This window comes from Ranitomeya imitator, chromosome 2 (assembly GCF_032444005.1).
Source record: "Ranitomeya imitator isolate aRanImi1 chromosome 2, aRanImi1.pri, whole genome shotgun sequence".
In the NCBI taxonomy this organism is placed as follows: Eukaryota; Metazoa; Chordata; class Amphibia; order Anura; family Dendrobatidae; genus Ranitomeya; species Ranitomeya imitator.
The window spans coordinates 823,384,718-823,405,883 of NC_091283.1; positions in this window are offsets into that span (position 1 = coordinate 823,384,718).

The window sequence follows — 21,166 nt, forward strand, 5'->3', positions numbered from 1 at the left end:
TATAGAGGTGTTATCAGTCATTGTACAGGAGGAGGAGGAGGAGGTGAGCTGTGACATCACCTATTGTGAATGGTGGATCCTGTGTTATCTACTGTATATAGAGGTGTTATCAGTCATTGTACAGGAGGGGGAGGAGGGAAGCTGTGACATAACCTATTGTGAATGGTGGATCCTGTGTTATCTACTGTATATAGAGGTGTTATCAGTCATTGTACAGGAGGAGGTGAGCTGTGACATCACCTATTGTGAATGGTGGATCCTGTGTTATCTTCTGTATATAGAGGTGTTATCAGTCATTGTACAGGAGGAGAAGGTGAGCTGTGACATCGCGTATTGTGAATGGTCGACCCTGTTATCTACAATATATAGAGGTGTTATCAGTCATTGTACAGGAGGAGGAGGTGAGCTGTGACATCACCTATTGTGAATGGTGGATCCTGTGTTATCTGCTATATATAGAAGTGGTATCAGTCATTGTACAGGAGGAGGAGGTGAGCTGTGACATCACCTATTGTGAATGGTGGACCCTGTGTTGTCTACTGTATATATACCTCTTGAAGCTCATCAAGAGAATGCCAAGAGTTTGCAAAGCAGTCATCAAAGCAAAAGGTGGCTACTTTGAAGAACCTAAAATATAAGATATGTTTTCAGTTGTTTCACACTTTTTTGTTAAGTATATCATTCCACATATGTTAATTCATAGTTTTGATGTCTTCAGTGTGAATGTACAATTTTCATAGTCATGAAAATACAGAAAAATCTTAAAATGAGAAGGTGTCCAAACCTTTGGTCTGTACTGTACCAATAAGTCAGATCCAAAGGTTTATTCATGGGTTACTTTATGTTTTATGCCAGAGCTGGACACAATCACAAAGGTTAGGTACCCTATGGTCTGGTCCACAAAATATGCACCCAATGGTCTGGTCCAAAAATTATGTACCCAATGGTCTGGTCCAAAAATTATGTACCCAATGGTCTGGTCCAAAAATTATGTATCTAATGGTCTGGTCCAAAAGTTATATATCCTTTGGTTTGGTCCAGTGTTTAAATTGAAAACAGAAAAATGCTGCATGCAGTGTTTTTGATCTAACACTGACAGAACCAGTAATGCACTGTACCCCAGAAATAAACCCATAAAAAATTGTGAGTTCTGCTCTTTCGTGGAATAAGTTGTACACATTTTGTGGATGTGTTTTTTTTACCTTCTTTACTATAGAGAAAATGCCTAAAATAGTCCCATACCTAGATCATGCTGTGTTTCAAAAATATGCACCAAAATGTTACAAAAACAACTGTCACCAAAAATGCCCTGTTTGTAGTAAATTGCATATTTTACTATTAATTCACAGCCAACATCTGGCCACAGAAAACAGCAATAAGGTCGTAAAAATGCCAAAATAAATTAAGTGTGCAGTCCAGCCATTCAGTTATTATTATTATTGTTTGTAGATAGAGCACCATTCATCGCATGAGTATTCAATAATTGAGGAACTATTTCCAAAACGCGTTTGCCCGTAAATCCCCACTCCTTTCCTAGTTGCATCACTTTTTGTCTCTCTTTATCTATTTTCATACAAAATATATTAAAATGTGGAATTTTAACCCCTTAATCCCATTGGACGTACTATCCCGTTGAGGTGACCTGGGACTTAATTCCCAGTGACAGGATAGTACGTCCAGCGCGATCAGCCACGCTCACTGGGGGAGCATGACCGAGCGCGGCCGGGTGTCAGCTGACATCCGGCACTATGTGCCAGGAGCGGTCACGGACCACTCCCGGCACATTAACCCCCGGCACACTGCGATCAAAGATGATTGCAGCATTCCGGCGGCATAGGGAAGCATCGCACAGGGAGGGGGCTCCCTGCGTGCTTCCCTGAGACTCTCGGAGCAACGCGATGTGATCGCGTTGCTCCGAGGGTCTCCTACCTCCTCCTCACTGCAGGCCCGGATCCAAAATGGCCGTGGGGGGCCTTCCGGGTCCTGCAGGGAGGTGACTTTCAAGCGCCTGCTCAGAGCAGGCGCCAGGAAGCCTCCCTGCAGTGCCTGTGTGATCTGTCACTATAATGTGATGTCCCCCCTGGGGCAATGTCAAAAAGTAAAAAAATAATATTTACATGTGTAAAAAAAAAAAAAAAATCCTGAAGAAAAAAAAATATTGTTCCAATAAAAACATTTCTTATCTAAATAAAAAAAACAAAACAATAAAAGTACACATATTAAGTATCGCCGCGTCTATAACGACCCGACCTATAAAACTGGCCCACTAGTTAACCCTTTCAGTGAACACCGTTAAAAAAAAACGAGGCAGAAAACTACGCTTTATTATTTTAACGCCAAACAAAAGTGGAATAACATGCGATCAAAAAGACGGATATCAATAACCATGGTACCGCTGAAAACATCATCTTGTCCCGCAAAAAACGAGCTGCCTTACAGCATCATCAGCGAAAAAATAAAAAAGTTATAGTCCTCAGAATAAAGCGATGCAAAAATAATTATTTTTTATATAAAATAGTTTTTATCGTATAAAAGCGCCAAAACATAAAAAATGATATAAATGAGGTATCGCTGTAATCGTACTGACCCGAAGAATAAAACTGCTTTATCAATTCTAACCAAACGTGGAACGGTATAAATTCCCTCCCCCCCCCCCCCCCGAAAGAAATTCATGAATAGCTGGTTTTGGTCATTCTGCCTCACAAAAATGGAATAAAAAGCGATCAAAAAAGTCACGTGCCTGAAAATGTTACCAATAAAAACGTCAACTCGTCCCGCAAAAAATAAGACTTCACATGACTCTGTGGACCAAAATATGGAAAAATTATAGCTCTCAAAATGTGGAGTTGCAAAAACTATTTTTTCCAATAAAAAGCGTCTTTCAGTGTGTGACGGCTGCCAATCATAAAAATCCGCTAAAATACCCACTATAAAAGTAAATCAAACCCCCCTTCATCACCCCCTTAGGGTATGTGCACACGTTGCGGATTAAGCTTAGGAATTTCTGGGGCGGATTCTACAACTCTCGGCAGAAAGCGCAGGTGCGGATTTGTTGCGTTTTTTGTGCAGATTTTGTGCATTTTTGGTGCGGATTTGCTGTTTTTTTACGCCTGCGGATTTCTATAATGGAATGGGTGCAAAAACGCTGCAGATCCACAAAAAAGAAGTGACATGCTACTTCTTTTAATCCGCAGCGTTTCCACACGGAATTTTCCGCACCATCAGCACAGCGGGTTTTTGTCACATTGATTTACATTGTACTGTAAATCACTTGCGGATCTGCAGCGTTTCTGCACCGCAAAAAACGCTGCGGATCCGCAGGAAATCCGCAACGTGTGCACATACCCTTAGTTAGGGAAAAATAATGAAATTTTCAAAAAATGTATTTATTTCCATTTTCCCATTACTGTTAGGGTTAGGGTTGGGGCTAAAGTTAGGGTTAGGGTTGGGGCTAAAGTTAGGGTTTGGATTACATTTATGGTTGGGATTAGGGTTGGGATTAGGGTTAGGGGTGTGTTTGGATTAGGGTTCCAGTTAGAATTGGGGGTTTCCACTGTTTAGTCACATCAGGGGCTCTCCAAACGCGACATGGCATCTGATCTCAATTCCAGTCAATTCTGAAAAAGTAAAACAGTGCTTCTTCCCTTCCGAGCTCTCCCGTGTGCCCAAACAGGGGTTTACCCCAACATATAGGGTATCAGCATACTCAGGACAAATTGGACAACAACTTTTGGGGTCTAGTTTCTCCTGTTACCCTAGGGAAAATACAAAACTGGGGGCTAAAAAATAATTTTTGTGAAAAAAAATGATTTTTTTTTATTTTTATGGCTCTGCGTTATAAACTGTAGTGAAACACTTAGGGATGCATAACATCACAACACATCTAGATAAGTTCCTTAGGTGGTCTTCTCTCCAAAATGGTGTCACTTGTGGGGGGTTTCAATGTTTAGGCACATCAGGGGCTCTCCAATCGCAACAAGGTGTCCTATCTAAATTCCAGTCAATTTTGCATTGAAAAGTCAAATGGCGCTCCTTCCCTTCCGAGCTCTGTCATGTGCCCAAACAATGGTTTACCCCCATATATGGGGTATCAGCGTACTCAAGACAAATTGCACAACAACTTTTGGGGTCCAATTTTTTCTCTTACCCTTGGGAAAATAAAAAATTGGGGGTGAAAAGATCATTTTTGTGCAAAAAATATTTATTTTTACGGCTCTACATTATAAACTTTTGTGAAGCACTTGGTGGGTCAAAGCGCTCACCACACATCTAGATAAGTTCCTTAGGGGGTCTACTTTCAAAAATGGTGTCACTTGTGGGGGTTTCAATCTTTAGGCACATCAGGGGCTCACCAAACGCAGCATGGCGTCCCATCTCAATTCCAGTCACTTTTGCATTGAAAAGTCAAACGGCGCTCCTTCGCTTCCGAGCTCTGCCATGCGCCCAAACAGTGGTTTACCCCCACATATGGGGTATCAGCGTACTCAGGACAAATTTTGCAACAACTTTTGCGGTCCAATTTCTCCTGTTACCCTTAGTAAAATAAAACAAATTGGAGCTGAATAAATTTTTTGTGAAAAAAAGTTAAATGGTCATTTTTTTAAACATTCCAAAAATTCCTGTGAAACACCTGAAGGGTTAATAAACTTCTTGAATGTGGTTTTGAGCACCTTGAGGGGTGCAGTTTTTAGAATGGTGTCACACTTGGTTATTTTCTATCATATAGACCCCTCAAAGTGACTTCAAATGTGATGTGGTCCCTAAAAAAAAATTGTGCTGTAAAAATTAGAAATTGCTGGTCAACTTTTAACCCTTATAACTCCCTAACCAAAAATTTTTGGTTCCAAAATTGTGCTGATATAAAGTAGACATGTGGGAAATGTTACTTATTAAGTATTTTGTGTGACATATCTCTGTGATTTAAGAGCATAAAAATTCAAAGTTGGAAAATTGTGAAATTTTCTAAATTTTCACCAAATTTCCATTTTTTTTTACAAATAAACGCATGTAATATCAAAGAAATTTTACCACTATCATGAAGTACAATATGTCGCGAGCAAATAGTGTCAGAATCATCAGGATCTGTTGAAGCTCTCCAGAGTTATAACCTCATAAAGGGACAGTGGTCAGCATTATAAAAATTGACCCGGTCATTAACGTGCAAACCACCCTTGGGGGTTAAGGGGTTAAAGATGTTTTGGACGCTAGAGTCAAGGGTTACTCCGAGGCAGTGGATTTCCGGTACAGTTGAAAGCATGATGTTGTTTATTGTGATAGATCTGGTAGGGAAGATACGTGAGATGGAGGAAAGATTAGGAGTTCAAATTTGTCCACCTTGAAGCGAGAAGAGAAGAAGGATATGACTGATAGACAGTCTGGGATTCTGGAGAGCTCAGAGGTGATGTCTGGGCCAGAGAGGTAGATCTGAGTATCATCAGCATATAGATGGTACTGGAAGCTATAGGACTTTATGAGTTGTCCCAGGACAATGGTATAGATTTAGAAGAATAGGGGGTCCTAGGACAGAGACTTAAGGAACACCAACAGAGAGATGGCGGGATGAGGAGGAGGTAGTATGGGAGTAGGAAATAATAAATGTGCGGTTGGTAAGGTATGAAGAGATCCAGGATAGGGCTAGGTCTTTGACGACATAGTAATAGAGGATCTGTAGTAGGAGGCAGTGGTCAACTGTGTCGAAAGTAGAGGATAGGTGTACAAGGAGTAGTATAGAGAACTGTCTGTTAGCTTTGGCTGTAAGTAGGTCCTTAGTAATTTTGGTCAGGGCAGTTTCAGTGGAATGGTGAAAGCGGAAGCCAGATTGCAGGTTGTCGAAGAGAGAGTTAGATGAGAGATGGCATGAAAAGTTCAGCATGAACGTGCTGCTCAAGGAGTTAGGAAGCGAATGGGAGCAGCGATATGGGGCGATAGCTGGATATAGTGATCGAATCGAAGGATGCCTTTTTGAGGATAGGCGTGATTGTGACATGTTTGAAAGCAGAAGGGAAGGTGCCATAAGTTAGTGATAGGTGGAAGAGATGGGTTAGGGATGGGATAAATGTGGTGGTGAGGTTGGGGAAGAGATGGGATGGGAAGGGGTCAAGTGCCCAAGTGGTGGGTGTAGTTTGGAGGAGACAAGTAAGCTCCCATTCTGTGATCTTAGAGAGGTTATGGGGTTAGGGCATTGGTCTGGTATACAAAGGGGTTGTGGTGGTCAAACAATAAAGATTTGCCTTGTTTGATTGATCTTATATTTTAAGTGTGTGGCAGAGTCCTCAGCTGAGATGAGGGAGGTTTGGAGGAGGCAGTGGGGAGCGGAGGAGGGAGTTAAAAGTTTTGAGTAACTGTTTGGGGTTGTAGGATAGGGAAGATACGAGGTTTGTGAAGTAGGCCTTCCCGCCCCATGATCCTGCACCATGTCTCCATCCTGCCCCATCTGTTTCCATCCTGTCCCATGATCCTGCACCATGTGTCTCCATCATGTCCTCTGTTCCTGTCCCATGATCCTGTACCATGTGTCTCCATTGTACCCAATGTTCTTGCCCTATCTATCTCCATCCTGTCCCATGATCCTGCACCATGTGTCTCCATCATGTCCTCTGTTCCTGTCCCATGATCCTGTACCATGTGTCTCCATTGTACCCAATGTTCTTGCCCTATCTATCTCCATCCTGTCACATGGTCCTCTACCATGTGTCTCAAAATCCTGCCCCATGATCCTGCACCGTGGGTCTCCATCCTGCCCCATGGTCCTGCACCATGTGTCTCCATCCTGCCCCATGATCCTGCACCATGTGTCTCCATCTTGTCCCATGGTTATGCACCATGTCTCCATCCTGCCCTATCTGTTTCCATCCTGCCACATGATCCTGCACCATGTGTCTCCATCCTGCGCCCTGTTCCTACCCCATGATCCTGTACCATGTGTCTCCATTCTACCCCATGTTCTTGCCCCATCTAGCTCCATCCTGTCACATTATCCTCTACCATGTGTCTCAATCCTGCCCCATGTTGCTGTCCTATGATCCTGCACTATGTATTCCCATCCTGCTCCATGTGCCTACCCCATCTGTCTCCATCCTGCCCTATGTTCCTGCACCATGTGTCTCCATCATGCCCCATGATCCTGCACAATGTGTCTCCATCCTGCCCTATGATCCTGCACCATGTTTCTCCATCCTGGCCCATGTTGCTGTCCTATGATCCTGCACTATGTATTCCCATCCTGCTCCATGTGCCTACCCCATCTGTCTCCATCCTGCCCTATGATCCTGCACCATGTGTCTCCATCATGCCCCATTTGTTCCATGATGCTGCCCAATGTGCATACATATTGGGGCTTGCTGCTTTCAATTTAAAAAAAAAAACACTTTCTCCTTACCTGGCCATGGTCCAGCATCATCGCCTCCTCCATCCATTTGAAGCATGGGCTCACCGGCATATGACAGTGACGTTATATGCAGGCAATATGTCCACTGACAGTGAAGTCATATTTGGTAGGGAGGAATAGGAGGGGGAGTTAACTGGAAGTATCAGCTGTGTGGGTCCAGGATTGGGAGATATATCGCCAGCAGTGAGAAGCAGAGAGAGGGAGAGCAAGTGGGAGAAGTAAAGTGGCCAACTTGTTTTATGTTTTATTAGGAGAGGTCTGAGGTTGAGGAGCAGGTCTGCAGAGGAGGTCAGGTGGAGCGGTAAGAGGGAAGGAGAGATGATTATTTCATTAGAGGACACTGGGGTTTGGGGATAGCGAAGGAGAGTGAGGATTAGTGGAGTAAAAACTGTTAGGTAATCAAGGTGAAAGAGTAAGTGTGAGGAAGAAAGGGAACCTAAGTACTTTTATTAAATAGTGGTTACTCATGCCTTTCATTCACTTCTGGGACTTTTCTGGTATATTTCTGCTTTGCACTTAAAAGTCAGCACTTTTATAAGCTGCAACAGAGACTTCTTGCGCTATAGTTACTGAGAAGCCCCACAGCAGCGCTTTTACCTCCAGCAGCATCAGCGGTTCTATCACCAGCAGTAACAGCGCTATTGTCTCCAGCACAACTACTCTTATCTGCAGCAGCAGTGCTCTTATCTCCTTCAGCAACTCTCTTACCTCCAGCAGAAATGGAGCTCTTACCTCCAGCAGCAATGGAGCTCTCACCTCCAGCAGCAATGGAGCTCTTACCTCCAGCAGCATAGGAGCTCTTACCTCCAGCAGCAATGCTCTTACCTCCAGCAGCAGTGCTCTTACCTTCAGCAGCAGTGCTCTTACCTCCAGCAGCATTGGAGCTCTTACCTCCAGCAGCAATGGAGCTCTTACCTCCAGCAGCAATGGAGCTCTTACCTCCAGCAGCATTGGAGCTCTTACCTCCAGCAGCAATGCTCTTACCTCCAGCAGCAATGCTCTTACCTTCAGCAGCAGAGCTCTTACCTCCAGCAGCATTGGAGCTCTTACCTCCAGCAGCAATGGAGCTCTTACCTTCAGCAGCAAAGCTCTTACCTTCAGCAGAATGGAGCTCTTACCTGCAGCAGCAATGGAGCTCTTACCTCCAGCAGCAAAGGAGCTCTAACCTCCAGCAGCAGCGCTCTTACCTACAGCAGCCATGGAGCTCTTACCTCCAGCAGCAATGGAACTCTTACCTCCAGCAGCAATGGAACTCTTACCTCCAGCAGCAATGGGGCTCTAACCTCCAGCAGCAGTGCTCTTAACTCCAGCAGCCATGGAACTCTTACCTCCAGCAGCAATGGGGCTCTAACCTCCAGCAGCAGTGCTCTTACCTCCAGCAGCCATGGAGTTCTTACCTCCAGCAGCAATGGGGCTCTTACCTCCAGCAGCAATGGAGCTCTTACCTTCAGCAGCAATGGAGCTCTTGCCTCCAGCAGCAATGGAACTCTTACCTCCAGCAGCAATGGGGCTCTAACCTCCAACAGCAATGGAGCTCTTACATCCAACAGCAATGGAGCTCTTGCCTCCAGCAGCAATGGAACTCTTACCTCCAGCAGCCATGGAGTTCTTACCTCCAGCAGCAATGGGGCTCTTACCTCCAACAGCAATGGAGCTCTTACATCCAACAGCAATGGAGCTCTTGCCTCCAGCAGCAATGGAACTCTTACCTCCAGCAGCAATGGGGCTCTAACCTCCAGCAGCAGTGCTCTTACCTCCAGCAGCCATGGAGTTCTTACCTCCAGCAGCAATGGGGCTCTTACCTCCAACAGCAATGGAGCTCTTACATCCAACAGCAATGGAGCTCTTGCCTCCAGCAGCAATGGAACTCTTACCTCCAGCAGCAATGGGGCTCTAACCTCCAGCAGCAGTGCTCTTACCTCCAGCAGCCATGGAGTTCTTACCTCCAGCAGCAATGGGGCTCTTACCTCCAACAGCAATGGAGCTCTTACATCCAACAGCAATGGAGCTCTTGCCTCCAGCAGCAATGGAACTCTTACCTCCAGCAGCAATGGGGCTCTAACCTCCAGCAGCAGTGCTCTTACCTCCAGCAGCCATGGAGTTCTTACCTCCAGCAGCAATGGGGCTCTTACCTCCAACAGCAATGGAGCTCTTACATCCAACAGCAATGGAGCTCTTGCCTCCAGCAGCAATGGAGCTCTTACCTCCAACAGCAACGGAGCTCTTACCTCCAGCAGCAATGGAGCTCTTACCTCCAACAGCAATGGAGCTCTTACCTCCAACAGCAATGGAGCTCTTACCTCCAGCAGCAGTGCTCTTACCTCCAACAACAATGGAGCTCTTACCTTCAGCAGCAAAGCTCTTACCTTCAGCAGAATGGAGCTCTTACCTGCAGCAGCAATGGAGCTCTTACCTCCAGCAGCAGCGCTCTTACCTCCAGCAGCCATGGAGCTCTTACCTCCAGCAGCAATGGAACTCTTACCTCCAGCAGCAATGGGGCTCTAACCTCCAGCAGCATTGGAGCTCTTACCTCCAGCAGCCATGGAGCTCTTACCTCCAACAGCAATGGAACTCTTACCTCCAGCAGCAATGTTCTTACCTCCGGCAGCAATGGAGCTCTTACCTCCAACAGCAACGGAGCTCTTACCTCCAGCAGCAATGGAGCTCTTACCTCCAACAGCAATGGAGCTCTTACCTCCAACAGCAATGGAGCTCTTACCTCCAGCAGCAGTGCTCTTACCTCCAGCAGCAATGGAACTCTTACCTCCAGCAGCAATGGAGCTCTTACCTCCAGCAGCCATGGAGCTCTTACATCAAGCGGCAATGGAGCTCTTACCTCCATCAGCAATGGAGCTCTTACATCAAGCGGCAATGGAGCTCTTACCTCCAGCAGCAATGGAGCTCTTACCTCCAGCAGCAATGGAACTCTTACCTCCAGCAGCAATGGAACTCTTACCTCCAGCAGCAATGGAGCTCTTACCTCCAGCAGCAATGGAACTCTTACCTCCAGCAGCAATGGAACTCTTACCTCCAGCAGCAATGGAGCTCTTACCTCCAGCAGCCATGGAGCTCTTACATCAAGCGGCAATGGAGCTCTTACCTCCAGCAGCAATGGAGCTCTTACTTCCATCAGCAATGGAGCTCTTACATCAAGCGGCAATGGAGCTCTTACCTCCAGCAGCAATGGAGCTCTTACCTCCAGCAGCAATGGAGCTCTTACATCGAGCAGCAATGGAGCTCTTACCTCCAACAGCAATGGAGCTCTGACCTCCAGCAGCATTGGAACTCTTACCTCCAGCAACAATGGAGCTCTTACCTCCATCAGCAATGGAGCTCTTACATCAAGCGGCAATGGAGCTCTTACCTCCAGCAGCAATGGAGCTCTTACCTCCAGCAGCAATGGAGCTCTTACATCGAGCAGCAATGGAGCTCTTACCTCCAACAGCAATGGAGCTCTTATCTCCAGCAGCATTGGAGCTCTTACCTCCAACAGCAATGGAGCTCTTACATTCAGCAGCAATGGAGCTCTTACCTCCAGCAGCAGTGCTCTTACCTCCAGCAGCAATGGAGCTCTTACCTCCAGCAGCAATGGAGCTCTTACATCGAGCAGCAATGGAGCTCTTACCTGCAGTAGCATTGGAACTCTTACCTGCAGCAGCAAAGGAGCTCTTACCACCATCAGCAATGGAACTCTTACCTCCAACAGCAATGGAGCTCTTACCTTCAGCAGCAAAGCTCTTACCTTCAGCAGAATGGAGCTCTTACCTGCAGCAGCAATGGAGCTCTTACCTCCAGCAGCAAAGGAGCTCTAACCTCCAGCAGCAGCGCTCTTACCTACAGCAGCCATGGAGCTCTTACCTCCAGCAGCAATGGAACTCTTACCTCCAGCAGCAATGGAGCTCTTACCTCCAGCAGCCATGGAGTTCTTACCTCCAGCAGCAATGGAACTCTTACCTCCAGCAGCAATGGGGCTCTAACCTCCAGCAGCCATGGAGCTCTTACCTCCAACAGCAATGAAGCTCTTACCTCCAGCAGCAATGGAGCTCTTACCTCCAACAGCAATGAAGCTCTTACCTCCAGCAGCAATGGAGCTCTTACCTCCAGTAGCAATGGAGCTCTTACCTGCAGTAGCATTGGAACTCTTACCTGCAGCAGCAAAGGAGCTCTTACCACCATCAGCAATGGAGCTCTTACATCGAGCAGCAATGGAGCTCTTACCTCCAACAGCAATGCAGCTCTTACCTCCAGCAGCAATGGAGCTCTTACCTCCAGCAGCAATGGAGCTCTTACCTCCAGCAGCATTGGAACTCTTACCTCCAGCAGCAATGGAGCTCTTACCTCCATCAGCAATGGAGCTCTTACATCGAGCAGCAATGGAGCTCTTACCTCCAACAGCAATGCAGCTCTTACCTCCAGCAGCAATGGAGCTCTTACCTCCAGCAGCAATGGAGCTCTTACCTCCAGCAGCAATGGAGCTCTTACCTCCAGCAGCAATGGAGCTCTTACCTCCAACAGCAATGGAGCTCTTACCTCTAGCAGCAATGGAGCTCTTACCTCCAGCAGCAGTGCTCTTACCTCCAGCAGCAATGGAGCTCTTAACTCCAGCAGCAATGGAGCTCTTACCTCCAGCAGCAATTGAGCTCTTACCTCCAGCAGCAATGGAGCTCTTACCTCCAGCAGCAATGGAGCTCTTACCTCCAGCAGCCATGGAGCTCTTATCTCCAGCAGCCATGGAGCTCTTACCTCCAGCAGCAATGAATCTCTTACCTCCAGCAGCAGTGCTCTTACCTCCAGCAGCAGTGCTCTTACCTCCAGCAGCAGTGCTCTTACCTCCAGCAGCAATGGAGCTCTTTCCTCCAGGAGCAATGGAGCTCTTACCTCCAGCAGCAATGGAGCTCTTACCTCCAGGAGCAATGGAGCTCTTACCTCCAGGAGCAATGGAGCTCTTACCTCCAGCAGCAATGGAGCTCTAACCTCCAGCAGCATTGGAGATCTTACCTCCAGCAGCAGTGCACTTACTGTAACGTCGGTGGTAGCCGTGGGCAAGTCACTCATCTCTTATGCCCCGGCCCATTACATGAAGGTGTAGGTCCTGGTTGAGTGTGTGGACTTGGGCTGTGAGGGCGCTATGCCCTTGCAGGCCGCATGTAACTGAGGACTTTGGTTGGCCAGGACCAGATGTTAGTTTAATTAGGGAGAACACCGGTCAAAAATAAATGTTTGACTCAACGATAACTTGGTAGGGATTATATTCCGTCGATAGAGTGTATATAACTTGAACGTTTCCTTCACATTACCGAGCATTTTGCATGCACAGTTTCAATGCCTTCCTCTTTACTCGCTTGTTCTCTACTTTCAACGTTCCTTTACACTTCACCACAGCCCAGCTCAGTACTACAGTCCAGTTAGTAAGAGTCCTGTGGAACTCCTGCCTGGTGCACTCTCTTTGCCTTACATACTGTGTCCCGTCTAGGCCTGTTACCTCTGTGAGTTATAAACTCTGGGCCGTACTGCTAGGTGTCTGGACCCAGGACCCATCTCTGATCAATCACCAAATTCCTACAGTGACTTATCTTCTACTTTCCTCTAGAATCTTACTATCTTTTATCTCGGTCTCCTATCACACTAGTGACACCTAAACCATGTAGCATTGGTCACATCACACCTAAAGTCTTCTTTCTACACACACTGGGCCTTATCTGACATTCTGACATTAACTGTCTGTGTCCCTTCAGCCTAGTCCCTCCCACTCTGGGCTAGTCCGAACTATTAACTTTTATTTTCCCTACTGTCAGTCAGCACACAACATTAACAACATTAATACAATTCATATTCCACAATATAACATTACACTTGTTCTTCAAAGGGGATCATGGGCAATATGTCCATCTCCATATATTACCTCCAGCAACAAAGTTCTTACCCCCAGCAGCATTCTAACTTCCAGCAGTGCTCTTACCTCCAGCAGCAGCACTCTAATCCCCAGCAGCAGCGCTCCTACCTCCAGCAGCAGTGCTCTTACACCCACCAGCAGCGCTTTTTGTCCACAAGCAGCGCTCTTACACCCACTAGCAGTGCTCTACGTACACTAGCAGCACAATTACCCCCACCATCAGTGCTCTTTCCACCACTAGCAGCGCCCTTACCCCCACCAGCAGCACTCTACATCCACCAGCAGCGCTCTTAGGCTGCCTTCACACTAGCAGTATTTGGTCAGTATTTTACATCAGTATTTGTAAGCAAAAACCAGGAGTGGGTGATAAATGCAGAAGTGGTGCATATAGGTCTGTTATACTTTTCCTCTATTTGTTCCACTCCTAGTTTTGGCTTACAAATACTGATATAAAATACTGACCAAATACTGCTAGTGTGACGACAGCCATACACCCACCAGCAGCGCTCTTACACCCACTAGCAGCGCTCTACGTCCACCAGCAGTGTTCTTACACCCACTATCAGTGCTCTACGTCCACCAGCAGCGCTCTTTCCTCCACCATCAGCCCTCTATGTCCACCAGCAGAGCTCTTATTCCCACCAGCAGCGCTCTTTCCCCCGCCATCAGCGCTCTACGTCCACCAGCAGCGCTGTACGTCCACCAGCAGCGCTCTTACACCTACCAGCAGCGCTCTTATCCCACTAGCAGCGCTCTTCGTCCACCAGCAGCTCTCTGCGTCCACCAGCAGTGCTCTACGTCCACCAGCAGCGCTCTACGTCCACCAGCAGCGCTCTTACACCTACCAGCAGCGCTCTTACCCCAATAGCAGCGCTCTTCATCCACCAGCAGCGCTCTTACACCCACTAGCAGTGCTCTACGTACACTAGCAGCACAATTGCCCCTACCATCAGCACTCTTTCCACCACTAGCAGCACCCTTACCCCCACCAGCAGTGCTCTACATCCACCAGCAGCGCTCTTACACCCACCAACAGCGCTCTTACACCCACTAGCAGTGCTCTACGTCCACCAGCAGTGTTCTTACACCCACCATCAGCGCTCTACGTCCACTAGCAGTGCTCTTTCCCCCACCATCAGCCCTCTATGTCCACCAGCAGAGCTCTTTTGCGCTCTACGTCCACCAGCAGCGCCCTACGTCAACCAGCAGCGCTCTTACACCTACCAGCAGCGCTCTTCGTCCACCAGCAGCGCTCTTCGCCCACCAGCAGCGCTCTTACACCCACTAGCAGTGCTCTACGTACACTAGCAGCACAATTACCCCCACCATCAGCACTCTTTCCACCACTAGCAGCGACCTTATACCCACCAGCAGCACTCTACATCCACCAGCAGCGCTCTTACACCCACCAGCAGTGCTCTTTCCCCCACCATCAGCCCTCTATGTCCACCAGCAGAGCTCTTATTCCCACCAGCAGCGCTTTTTCCTCTGCCATCAGTGCTCTACGTCCACCAGCAGCGCTCTACGTCCACCAGCAGCGCTCTTACACCTACCAGCAGCGCTCTTACCCCACTAGCAGCGCTCTTCGTCTACCAGCAGCGCTCTGCGTCCACCAGCAGCGCTCTACGTCCACCAGCAGCGCTCTTACACCTACCAGCAGCGCTCTAACCCCACTAGCAGCGCTTTTCGTCCACCAGCAGCGCTCTTACACCCACTAGCAGTGCTCTACGTACACTAGTAGCACAATTGCCCCTACCATCAGCACTCTTTCCACCACTAGCAGCACCCTTACCCCCACCAGCAGTGCTCTACATCCACCAGCAGCGCTCTTACACCCACCAACAGCGCTCTTACACCCACTAGCAGTGCTCTACGTCCACCAGCAGTGTTCTTACACCCACCATCAGCGCTCTACGTCCACCAGCAGTGCTCTTTCCCCCACCATCAGCCCTCTATGTCCACCAGCAGAGCTCTTTTGCGCTCTACGTCCACCAGCAGCGCTCTTACACCTACCAGCAGCGCTCTTCGTCCACCAGCAGCGCTCTTCGCCCACCAGCAGCGCTCTTACACCCACTAGCAGTGCTCTATGTACACTAGCAGCATAATTACCCCCGCCATCAGCGCTCTTTCCACCACTAGCAGCGCCCTTACCCCCACCAGCAGTGCTCTATATCCACCAGCAGTGCTCTTACACCCACAAGCAGCGCTCTTACACCCACCAGCAGCGCTCTACGTCCACCAGCAATGTTCTTACACCCACCATCAGCGCTCTACGTCCACCAGCAGCGCTCTTTCCCCCACCATCAGCGCTCTACGTCCACCAGCAGAAATCTTTTTCCCACCAGCAGCGCTCTACGTCCACCAGCAGCGCTCTTTCCCCCGCCATCAGCGCTCTACGTCCACCAGCAGCGCTCTTACACCTACAGCAGCGCTCTTACCCCACTAGCAGCGCTCTTCGTCCACCAGCAACGCTCTACGTCCACCAGCAGCGCTCTACGTCCACCAGCAGCGCTCTTCATCCACGAGCAACGCTCTTACACCCACTAGCAGTGCTCTATGTACACTAGCAGCACAATTACCCCCGCCATCAGTGCTCTTTCCACCACTAGCAGTGCCCTTACCCCCACCAGCAGTGCCCTTACCCCCACCAGCAGTGCTCTACATCCACCAGCAGTTCTCTTACACCCACCAGCAGCGCTCTACATCCACCAGCAATGTTCTTACACCCACCATCAGCGCTCTACGTCCACCAGCAGCGCTCTTTCCTCCACCATCAGCCCTCTATGTCCACCAGCAGAGCTCTTTCCCCTGCCATCAGCGCTCTATGTCCACCAGCAGCGCTCTACGTCCACCAGCAGTGCTCTTACACCTCCCTGCAGTGCTCTTACCCCACTAGCAGCACTCTTCATCCACCATCAGCGCTCTATGTCCACCAGCAGCGCTCTACGTCCAAAAGCAGTGCTCTTACTCCTACCAGCAGTGCTCTTCGTCCACCAGCAGCGCTCTACGTCCACCAGCAGTGCTCTTTCCCCCACCATCAGCACTCTACATCCACCAGCAGCGCTCTTACTCCCACCAGCAGCGCTATACGTCCACCAGCATTGCTCTTTCCCACACCATCAGCGCTCTACGTCCACCAGCAGCACTCTACGTCCACCAGCAGCGCTCTTACTCCCACCAGCAGTGCTCTACGTCTGCCAGCAGCGTTCTTACCCCCACCAGCAGCGCTCTTACTCCCACCAGCAGCGCTCTTACTCCCACCAGCAGTGCTCTACGTCCACCAGCAGCGCTCTTACACCTACCAGCAGCGCTCTTACCCCACTAGCAGCGCTCTTCATCCACCAGCAGCGCTCTACGTCCACCAGCAGCGCTCTTTCCCCCACCATCAGCGCTCTACATCCACCAGCAGCGCTCTTTCTCCCATCAGCAGTGCTCTACATCCACCAGCAGCGCTCTACGTCCACCAGCAGCGCTCTTACGCCCACCAGCAGAGCTCTACGTCCACCAGCAGCGCTCTACGTCCGCCAGCAGCGCTCTACGTCCACCAGCAGCGTTCTTACTCCCACCAGCAGCACTCTACGTCTACCAGCAGCACTCTACGTCCACCAGCAGCGCTCTTACCCCCACCAGCAGTGCTCTTACCCCCACCAGCAGCGCTCTTACTCCCACCATCAGTGCTCTACGTCCGCCAGCAGCGCTCTTACCTCAACCAGCAGATATCTTGCCTCTAGAAGTGTCCTCTGGACAGATCTGGATCATTTCATCATGTAAAGATTACATTTTTTTTTTATTGTAACATAACATTAAACTATTCTTCCCGAAGGTCAAATATACACTTCAGGCTGGTAACAAAACGCATTTCCAAAATTTGCAGAATATGTTGCAGTGGGGGGACATTGTGGGTCTCCGATCCCCATCTTGGAGCAGGTTTGGGAAGCCTCAGGCACAGACACAGTGATACAATCTCAAGTGTCCTCCATTGTGGCGGATTCCTCCAGGTCTCTTGTCTCCAGCTTCATTTACTGCAGTCAGAGGATGTTTGTGGCACTTTCCTCAGGAGCAGCACAGACACATGAAGATGTATGGAGGATGGAGGGCCGAGTCCTCAGTCATGCCTAAATACCTTAGAGGAGATGTATGGGAAGATAGGAGACACTCAGTGGGTGACACTGTTATGTGATATGGGATGAAACAGGCTGGACTGTCCTGGATGCACCAAAGCTGCACTTAAGGGCAAGTCCCTAATCCCTCAGCCCTGTCCTGGGTGCTGGTCCACCTCACCAGTCCAGGGAAAGGCTAGGAATCTAGTGGAGGAGCAAGAGAGGGTCTACAGCCTAGAAGACAACAGAATGATTGGCACAATGACGCTCTTAAAATGAAGATTTCACAGGTCTGATGAGTGGAACAAGATAATAGAACTCGCTACAGAAACTGGAGGATGAGGATGGAGGCTGCATACAGTGACTGGAGGAGGAGGAGGATGGAGGCTGCATACAGTGACTGGAGGAGGAGGATGGAGGCTGCATACAGTGACTGGAGGAGGAGGATGGAGGCTGCATACAGTGACTGGAGGAGGAGGAGGATGGAGGCTGCATACAGTGACTGGAGGAGGAGGATGGAGGCTGCATACTGTAACTGGAGGAGGAGGAGGATGGAGGCTGCATACTGTAACTGGAGGAGGAGGATGGAGGCTGCATACAGTGACTGGAGGAGGAGGATGGAGGCTGCATACAGTGACTGGAGGAGGAGGATGGAGGCTGCATACTGTAACTGGAGGAGGAGGATGGAGGCTGCATACATTGACTGGAGGAAAAGGATGGAGGCTGCATACTGTAACTGGAGGATGGAGGCTGCATACAGTAACTGGAGGATGAGGATGGAGGCTGCATACAGTGACTGGAGGAGGAGGATGGAGGCTGCATACAGTGACTGGAGGAGGAGGAGGATGGAGGCTGCATACTGTAACTGGAGGAGGAGGATGGAGGCTGCATACATTGGAGGAAAAGGATGGAGGCTGCATACTGTAACTGGAGGAGGAGGATGGAGGCTGCATACAGTGACTGGAGGAGGAGGATGGAGGCTGCATACAGTGACTGGAGGAGGAGGATGGAGACTGCATACAGTGACTGGAGGAGGAGGATGGAGACTGCATACAGTGACTGGAGGAGGAGGATGGAGGCTGCATACAGTGACTGGAGGAGGAGGATGGAGGCTGCATACAGTGACTGGAGGAGGAGGATGGAGGCTGCATACAGTGACTGGAGGAGGAGGATGGAGGCTGCATACAGTGACTGGAGGAGGAGGATGGAGACTGCATACAGTGACTGGAGGAGGAGGATGGAGGCTGCATACAGTGACTGGAGGAGGAGGATGGAGACTGCATACAGTGACTGGAGGAGGAGGATGGAGGCTGCATACAGTGACTGGAGGAGGAGGATGGAGACTGCATACAGTGACTGGAGGAGGAGGATGGAGACTGCATACAGTGACTGGAGTGTGGACAGATGGGTAGATATAGTGAGTTGTGATTACACACTCTTCCCTGGTGTTTACCCTATGGTTTTCCCTTTTTACCTGTAAAGTCGCAGCGCCAGGCGGAGAATAGTCGCATTGTCGGAAATCGTCCTGATGAGCTTTGGCTGCGTTGTTCTCACAGATCAGAGTCAGGAGCTTTTTTCACCAGTTCATATATTCATGAGACACATTCACTGAACGTTGCTGTTATGAGCAATAATATATATGATGATGAGGATGATGATGATGATGATGATGATGATAATGAAGAGTTGTCCAGGAGATTAAAGATTGACATTACCCAATATATGGTCTCCAGATATACAAGGGTCAGTAACAACTATCTCCCTATTACCAGGTAAAAATGCATCATGCCCTCCAGCACTTGACCTGTGCATCATATTGGGAGTTGTAGTCAGGAGTCTGAATGGGGATAGAGGAATCAATGCTATACTTAAGACCCCCAATCTAGGGGAATAACTAAATATACATGATCATTAATATTACACCTACTATAGTAATTTATTTCTGCATCTTCAGGAAAGATAATAGTTTTTATCATAGAAAACACTATGACCCGCGCTCCATATTGTGGACAGGAATATATAATGTATGTAATGTGTGTAATATAATATGGACATGCATGTTATATGTACATAGTATAAACCACTTGATAATCTGCTGCGGAGAATATCCAGTACAACATATATCATATACAGGAAGACTATAAAGAATCGTGACTTCATACTTTAGGCATCAGTGTTCCCCATTCTGTAGCGCTTGTGCAAAACTACAACTCCCAGCAAGTCCGAGGCTGTCAGGAAATGGAGCTTTGCAGTTGCTATAAGACCACAGTTTGGGAAACTCTGCTCTAAATAAAATAGTCACCAATGTGTAGCAGACGCAGCAGTCGGCATGTAATGTACCTGTATGCAGGGGAGGCAGAGAGCGGTATACAGGAGGCAGGGCTATAACAGGGGCTATATATAGGGAGTCACAGTGTCTACTGTATACAGTGTGTAAAGCACATGCAGGGCATCTCTGCAGGGTATAGTATCAATTACTATTATAGCAGACCATCTATGAGTTGTGGAACAATATAATAATTAAGACAAAGGTCCCACATTATGCCAACTACAGAATCTAGAGAAAGAAAGAAAGAAAGAAAGAAAGAAAGAATGAAAGAAAGAAAGAAAGAAAGAAAGAAAGAAAGAAAGAAAGAAAGAAAGAAAGAAAGAAAGAAAGAAAGAAAGGACGGACGTTCGGACAGACAGACAGAAAGAAAAAAAGAGAATTGAAAACAATGCAGTAATATGGGTGTCAAAACCTTCCAGGCAAAAAAAAAAAAACAACAGAAATTGTGATTGTAATAATAGCCCACTGGGGATTAGCGACGTTTCGGTTCGACTGAGAACTTTTTTCAAGCCTTGAAAAAAGGTTCTCAGTTGAAACAACACCTGGCTGATCCCCAATGGGCTATTATTGCAATCACAATTTCTACTTTTGTCCAAGTGGCGTGCTGCCTTCATTTTTTTGGAAACAGATAGTTATGAGATAGATAGAAGACAGATAACATATAGATAGACAGATGTATATATATATATATATATATATATATATATATATATATATACTGTATGTATATATATATATGTTTATATATAGTATATATATATATTGAAATAAGTATTGAACCCACCACCAATTTCCTAAGTAAATGCATATTTTTTTCCCTGTGTCTTTTCTCATTGTTACACATAACTTAATTTATGGACATCTATGGCTTGATTTCTTTGCCTGTGTGGATTGGATGTGTTTTTACCGTCATCTGATTAACATTTCATGTCAATAGCATCTTTAGAAATACATTTACTGGTGATGTGTTAAATTTTTATTTCACGCGTTGGATAGATGATAGATTGATAAATAGATAGATAGATAATAGATAGATGATAATATATAGATATATAGATAATAGATAGATAGATAGATAGATAGATAGATAGATAGATAATAGATAGATGATAGATACATAGATGATAGATAGAATAGATAATAGATAGATAGATAGATAGATAGATAGATAGATAGATAGATAGATAGATAGATAGATAATAGATAGATAGATAATAGATAGGTGATAAATAGATAGATGATAGATAGATAGATAGATAGATAGATAGATAGATAGATAGATAGATAGATAGATAGATAGATAATAGATAGATGATAGATACATAGATGATAGATAGAATAGATAATAGATAGATAGATAGATAGATAGATAGATAGATAATAGATAGATAGATAATAGATAGGTGATAAATAGATAGATGATAGATAGATAGATAGATAGATAGATAGATAGATAG